The sequence below is a fragment of the Lutra lutra genome, chromosome 3 (genome assembly GCF_902655055.1).
Source record: "Lutra lutra chromosome 3, mLutLut1.2, whole genome shotgun sequence".
Classification (NCBI taxonomy): Eukaryota; Metazoa; Chordata; class Mammalia; order Carnivora; family Mustelidae; genus Lutra; species Lutra lutra.
In genome coordinates, this window is record NC_062280.1 from 175,305,500 (window position 1) to 175,313,578 (window position 8,079).

The window sequence follows — 8,079 nt, forward strand, 5'->3', positions numbered from 1 at the left end:
CATGACCCTCCAGTCTTCTGGCACTTATAAGTGGTACATGTATCTTTTTTTTTTTTTTTAAGGATTTTATTTATTTATTTGACAGACAGAGGTCACAAGTAGGCAGAGAGAGAGGAGGAAGCAGGCTCCCTGCTGAGCAGAGAGCCCGATGTGGGGCTTGATCCCAGGACCCTGGGATCATGACCTGAGCTGAAGGCAGAGGCTTTAACCCACTGAGCCACCCAGGTGCCCGGTGGTACATGTATCTTACACATTGGTGGTCTTGTCAAAGAAGCAAGTCACCTGAAAAGCAGGTCACCTGTAGACAGGGCTCTGGTAGTCCAGGAAGATTCTTTTGTACTGAAGATCTGCTGATGGTCATGGGATTCTTAGGATTTCCATGCTTAGTCATGCATTGATGCAAGATAGCTAGTCTGTCAACATGGATATTTCCCTCTGAAACTCCATGATGCCCTTGCTGAGCTTGCTTGTTTTCATTCAGGATATTAAACTTGATCTTGATGCTCTTCACCTAGCTTCTCCTAGGGCTTGCCCAGCATAGAGCTCAGGAAAGCATCTTCTAGCTCTTCCACACTAGTACCATGTGCATTTCTGGAAGCAGTATTCTGTACGCTGCAGGAATTCCTTCAGGCCCTGGAAATAACAATTCTGCAGGTATGTCTCATATGTTTCCTGGTTCCTGGTGAACCATGTACCTATACTTGGGGTGGGGACACTTGATTTCACACTCCTTGAGGTGTGCTTCCAGGTTCGTCTTAAGGTAAGGTAGGCAGTTGGGGTTTTGGGGGCACTGCACAGATCTGTAGTCATAACTGCCCTTGTGGTCCTTGCAGGGACTGAGTTTCCTGGATGATGAGCTCTTCCATCTGCTCCACCACAGCAATGCTTTTCACCCATCACCATCAGCTTGGTGTTGCCCATAGGGCATTTCTTTGTCTGCAAGGCTCATCTTTGAGGGAAGGTGTGTCCACACACAATGTCACAGGGTTCTCAAACACACTGCAGTGCAGCTGGTGCAGGGCTTCTTCAAGGGCTGCTCTGCAAACACCAGTGGCTCCTGTTCTTCCTCCCTTGGACAGTAAGAAAGTGGAGGGAGGGGACATGCTGGACTCAGTGCAGAGAGGTGACTGAGACAGCAGAGTCTGAGTGGTGGGGTACTGATAGGGGGGCATGCTATCCTCCTCATCCTATGGAGAATAGGCAAGTATGCTTTTGTACATGTGGGTCCCATCAGATTTCTTGATGGTGCTGACAGCCAAAAAGGCAGCTTGAAGTTTATTTCCATTCTGGTCCTAGGGGCAATGTCTGGGGTGGGAAGGTTGACAGGTCCCTCAGAGAAGCAGCTGCAATGGGCACTCTTGCCTGGGCTGATGCCCTAGAGAGGTATCTAGAGTCCTCAGGTGATGTGTTCCCAGCCCCCCTCACCTGCCCTGAGGCTGTAGCAACACATTTTCCCTTCTTTTTTTTTTTTTTTAAAGATTTTATTTATTTATTTGACAGAGAGAGATCACAAGTAGATGGAGAGGCAGGCAGAGAGAGAGAGAGAGAGAGAGAAGGAAGCAGGATCTCTGCCGAGCAGAGAACCCGATGCGGGACTCGATCCCAGGACCCTGAGATCATGACCTGAACCGAAGGCAGCGGCTTAACCCACTGAGCCACCCAGGCGCCCCACATTTTCCCTTCTTGTGCCCACTGGCCACTGGCCAGAAAAGGGCTTAAGTTTACCTCTAAGGATACTTAGAGTCTTCTAACTGGTGCCTTACTCCATAATATACTTATATACTGTTCACTTCCTGTTTCCTTTGATAATTACCTATTACTGACAAATTTCAAAAACCTGTGTATTGCTCTTTGATTCTGGTTGCTAGAATTGCTGTTGATGAGCATGAACTAATTATTTCTTTTCTCTGGTCCAACATATTTAGAACTAAACTCATCTTGTGCCCTCAGATTCTTAAAGCAACTCCAATAATACAGTCAGACATATATAATGAAAACCTTTGAATTAATTGTATCCAGGTAGCCCCTTCCTTCTTGCTGAGATAGCATATGAAGGTGAGCCCATTGGTATGATGTACAGAGAAGGAAGTCTTGGGGATAGTAATGTTTCACAAGCAATGTTTGTTCTCTGATGCATAAAAGCTAACTTTTTTTTTTAAAGATTTTATTTATTTATTTGACAGAGGGAGAGAGAGATCACAAGCAGGCAGAGAAGCAGGCAAGAGAGAGGGGGAAGCAGGCTCCCTGCAGAGCAGAGAACCCGACGCGGGGCTCGATTCCAGGACCCTGGGATCATGACCTGAACTGAAGGCAGAGGCTTAACCCACTGAGCCACTCAGGTGCCCCAAAAGCTAGCTTTTAGTTTGAAACATGATGTACAACATAAAGAGTACATTTTCAATTCTAATTACATTTCTAAGTTACTCAAGTGAGTTGACTTTTGAAGATCACTGTCCCACTATACACTTGTCCAAAAAAAGAGCCAGTAATTTTTCTTAATTCCAAGCACTATTGTGTAATAAAGAAATTACTTGAAACATTCAACATAGATTTTAAAATAAAAAAAGATGTAAAAACAGAGTCTCTATCATATATCCCAATATATGTGCTTTTTGTTGCATATAGTCAGCTTAACGGGTCGCTATGTAACTTTAAGGTTTTTGTCTTTCCCATGCAAGATACCAGCAGAGGTAGTGTTTGCTTGCTTTGAGTTCCCATCCCAAGTTCTAGAGAATCTCATGGCTTTAGCAATGAGCATATATCTATTCCATTCTGATTCACTGTGTTTGGGGGAATTAGGGACATGTAGTATAATCACAATTGGTGTGAGTCTGTCTTTGTGGATGGCAGCACTTTTTACAATAAAGAGGGACATTGGTAACTGTCTTGACAAGCCAAAAATATCTAATGAAAGAGAGTATGTGCTTTTCATTCAAGAACACTAGTTATATTATTTTTATCACCAGCATATTGGAATATATTTGATTGATAAGTATCTGAATATTTATGATCAAAGATTATACAAACAAAATTTGATAGGACTGTTGAGATATGAACACTGATAGTGATGATTGGCAGCAGTAACTGATGTCAGAAAGTAGTACCTGAGTTCAGAGACAAGGAGGTTGGTGGTTCCAAGGAAACAAGTGGTCAATTGTTTTGTGTACTCTTCCAATTAGATGGATTCCAAGAAGAGTGTGTCTGTTGCTCATAATCATAACTGCTGTATTTTGAGTGAAAATAACTATTTTTTAATAATGCCTTGTTACATACACATTCAAATAAAGTATTCTTCCCCAGAAGAAGATGAGAAGTTATTTTCATTACGTTCCAGGCATATTTTTGATTTATACATATCCAACCAATCAAGAAAGTACAAAGCAAAGACATGGAATTTTCTATGACAATTCTTTGAATGTTTTGAATTTTATTTGTCAGGTTCTCTGACAATGTAAAAATAATTTCATAATAATGATTATTTATATGTTTTATTAAGGCCTTAAAGCTTAGTTTTTTTTCTTTTTAAATTTCATTTTCCTTGAGTGAAAGCTTAGATACATTGTCCCAAAAGGAAAAACAGAAGTAATGGTCCTTGAGGTCACATTTCAGTAAATGACTGTCATATTTTCTCATCCAGTTTTATTTCAGAACCTCTCTTTAGGGATAACAAATTATTTGATAATAGTGATAAATAAAGATGTATAAAGAGCTAATGATTTGGTCATTTTAACATATGTTTTTCCCACTAGGACTAGAAAGCTATTTACCCAGAATCAAGCTAGGGAATCAAGCTCCAGAATGACTAATAAATATTGCCTTTCATTTAAATATTGCCTCTATACATATTTTAATGAAATAAAATTAGATTTTCTAAATATAAAATATTTTAAAATATTAATAAAAATATATTTAAATATATTGACCTTATCCTTATTGACTATTTTGATATATTTGTTTAAATATTTTTGTTGAGTATTATCACACACGGACTCATAATATGTTCATCCAAAAAAGAATTTACAGATAATATGATCCAACCTCTTCATCTAAGAGATGAAACAGGTGAAATCCAGAAAGTTCATGGGAAATTTACAGACAGAAGCCAGAAATGTTGACTTCCTGTCAAATACATCTGTATTGCAGCTTCATCAATCACCAATTTTCAACAAAACAAAATGCCATGAAGACCCAATATTAAAGATACTTAACCATTCTATCATATTTGATTGATGATTGAGGTGGCACATAAACATTTTGCAAAATCCCTAGGTGATTACTGTAAAGATTAATATGCAAGTGGGTGTAATTCCATAGATAAATTGTTGTTTGGCCATGTACTTTGGAATGTCAGTAGAACAATAGTTTATTTCACCAAGATAATTACAACTGTTTTTCCTCTTGTATCATAGTTTACTGTGCTTTGTAGTTTATAGTACTTGAAATAGAATTATGTTTATTCTTATATTTTTTCCTTACTTGTGGATGGTTTTTAGACTTCTTGCAGCAACATTATATGGTTGTCTTCAAAGTGGTGGCCTGCTCTCACCTCCCTTGCTTGAAAGGTTGAACTTCATACAGCCCATCGTCCCTTCTTCTTATACAAATCATAGGACTAGAATAGTAATTCTTCTCTCTATTATGAAATATATATTCCTCTTAAAAATGCCTTTGTTTTGGGGGCCTGGGTGGCTCAGCGGGTTAAGCCGCTGCCTTCGGCTCAGGTCATGATCTCAGGGTCCTGGTAATGATCTCAGGGTCCTGGGATCGAGCCCCGCATCGGCTCTCTGCTCAGCAGAGAACCTGCTTCCTCCTCTCTCTCTGCCTGCCTCTCTGCCTGCTTGTGATCTCTCTCTGTCAAATAAATAAATAAAATCTTTAAAAAAAAATGCCTTTGTTTTGCATGGCAAAGATAAAAATAATCTTTTTCAAGGGATTGTTATAAGGATCACATTGAAATCACCATTATAAAGAGTAAAGAATTACTTGTTCTGAGAAGATAACATTTAGCACTTCTCTGTCGCTGGACTAATGAAGATGAGCAAGAGTGGCATGAGGAAATGTGTAAGATTCTGTTTGCCCAAAGAGTGGCTGGTGATCAAATCCTCAAATATATCTCAAACACATGTCATTTAGGTCACAATACATACAATCTTCTCACTCAGTAATTCAAATTTGCATCCCAAATTAAAATTCTCCACACAATGAAACACAGTTATCACTTGATGAAAAGGAAGTCTGACAACTTCAGCAAAAATGAAGGGCATTTTCAGTGACCTTCACCACTGTCTAAGGAATTTGTCTACTGGGCACCCATTAAATTTTTGACCATGGAATGTTTTGCATCTTGGGTCCTTCAGCACCCTGCCCATCACCAAAGGAATGCCCTGTGATCAGTATAATGAAAGCAGGTATGTATTGAGATTTTAAATCTATGTGTCAACAGATCCCCCAGTATAATAAAATATTAAAGAGTACTATAATCACGATCAAAGACTGCCTAAATTTTAAAAAAGTTTAATTTCCCTTTTTAAAAAAGGGAAATAACTGTTTCTTAAAACAGCATTGTTGTATTTTAAATAGAGAGTCAGTTATTATTCCTTAATTTCTCTTTCTATTTCATTTCTAAAGACTCACCAATACCTGCTAGGATGCTGGACTCTTAAAGAAAGCTCAAAAAGCAGAGTTCTTTTGTGATTACTATTATTAGCTATTTTGTTTCTGAAATTGGAGAAAAATCAAAGAAGAATATATGAGCACGAATTTAAAGAGACTGCTAAAAGCAACAAAGCTAAAATACTTAGTATGAAATTTAGATATTTATATGCTACAAGATTCTTTTGAATAATAATTATCACAACCTTGAGTGCAGTGCTAATGTGTCTAAAATTGTTTTCATTGCCAGAAAATGCTGCAGGGAATGTGCGGAAAAAAATAAATAAATAAACAGGCATTAGCTCTAGAATCCCTAGGCAAATAATATAGGTAAATCAGTCACTGTTCTAATTTCAAATGCTTCACAAGTTATAAAATGTAAAACCAAATGTATATCAATTAGATATATGTTTGTTTTGTATTCCATATCTGTTCTAGAACTCTATATGCATGTTTGTGCATAGGTGTCCACACATGTACATGTGTGTGTCTATGGGTGAATTTGGCACCTGTATGTTTGCTAAGACTACTTATGTAATAAATTTCTAAGGCAGTTTACTATTACTCCATTTGGAGCCTAATTACATTAGGCTTAAAGCCATTACATAATCTGTAGCAAATGAGGTTGGTGCCCCCCCGCCACCGTCCCCATATCTTCTTTACTGGGCAGCAGAGCCCAGCTCTCATCTGCTGTAGCTGTTGGCTGATAGTAGCTCAATGTTGCACTCTTACCCTGAGAAATGGTTTTGGCTAAATTGAGTCACCTGAACCAACCAGGAATCTCAGCTTTGGCTCCCCTTTAGCGTGCATAAAACCAAAGACTGGCAGATATGGGGATACAGAAAGCTAGTCACCATCCCTCAAGGTCTGACAACTTCAGATGGTAATTCACACTCCCTGTTGGTTCAGATTGAAGCTAGATATCTGCAGAAATCAAATCTTTATCTAGCTTTTTTCCCTGCTTAATCCTGCATCCCTCACACCCTATCTGTTTTACAGACAGAGTTCTATCACTATATGATTTTCTCAATAATCCTTCTTTTAGCCTCTGCTTCTGGGGGAACTGAACCTGGAAACAATTCAGCTACCACTGTGTGCAATATGATGACAGCCAAAATCAGATGTTTTGAGAAGTCAGTGCTTGCAAAATTTTGTTCAGTTATTACTTAATGGTCTAAAGAGGTCCTAAAGCAGCTTATGATTATGGAAAGCTTATAAGAACAATCCCTATGGGTCTCTCATCTTGAATCCAATTTTCTTCAGGACTCTCTTTTATTATTATTAATACTTTATTTTTTAGAACAGTTTTAGGTTCACAGCTGAATTGGGAAGATACAGAGATTCCCATATACTCCCTACTCTCACATATGCACACCTTCTCCCATTATCAATACTCTTCACTGGAGCATTTTCAGATTGGTTCTTTCACTTAACTAATATGCATTTAAGATTCCTCCATGTCTTTTCATGGCTTGGTAGCTAATTTCATTTTAGTGTTGACTAATGTCCCATCATCTGGATGTATCACAGTATATTTCTCCATTTGCCAACCAAAGGATATCTTGGTTGCTTCCTCATTTTGGCAATTATGAATAAAGCTGCTATACACATCCATAAACAGGATTTGTGTGGACATACATTTTCAAATTCTTTGGGAGGTAACAAGGAGCATGATTACTGCCTTATATAGTAAGAACATGTTTGGTTTTGTAAGGAATTGCCAAACTATCTTCCAGAGTGGCTGTACCATTCACAATGCTATTGTGCATTCACAACAGCAATGAATGAGAGTCCCTGCTCTTCTACATCCTTGTCAGCATTTCATGTGTTCAGTGTTCTGGATTTTGAACATTTTAATGTGTATGTAGCAGTATTTCATCATTGATATCATTTGCATTTCTTTGATGACCTATCAGGGAGAGCACCTTTCCATACGCTTACTTGCCATCTGTGTATCTTCTTTTGTGAGGTGTCTGTGAAGCTCCTTGTCCTATTGTTCATTTGTTTTCTCATTGTGAAGTTTTAAGTGTTCTTTTGTTAGTGTTTTGGATGACAGTCTATCTGATATGTCTTTTAAATTATCTTTTCCCAGTTTGTGGCTTGTCTTCTCATTCTCTTAGCATTGCCTTTCACAGAAGTTTTTGATTTTAACGAAGTCCACCTTATCAATTATTTCTTCATGAATCATGCCTTGTGTTAAAAATGTCATCTGGATTTTCACCTATTCTATCTTTCAGGATTTTCATAGTTTTATATTTTATATTTAGGTCTGTAATTCAATTTTTAAAGATTTATTTATTTACTTGAGAGACAGAAAAAGTGGTGAGAGGGAGAGGGAGAATCCCAAGCATACTTCCCACTGAGTGCAGAGCTGATGTAGGGCTCTATCCCCAGACCCTGATCATGACCCTGAGATCATGACCTGAG

General features: G+C 38.3%; 1 pseudogene; it reads right to left on the minus strand.

The window, feature by feature from the left end:
- Positions 1–357: 357 nt before the first annotated feature.
- Positions 358–4,583, minus strand: LOC125095659 (E3 ubiquitin-protein ligase TRAF7-like; annotated as a pseudogene).
- Between the last annotated feature and the right edge of the window lie 3,496 nt (positions 4,584–8,079).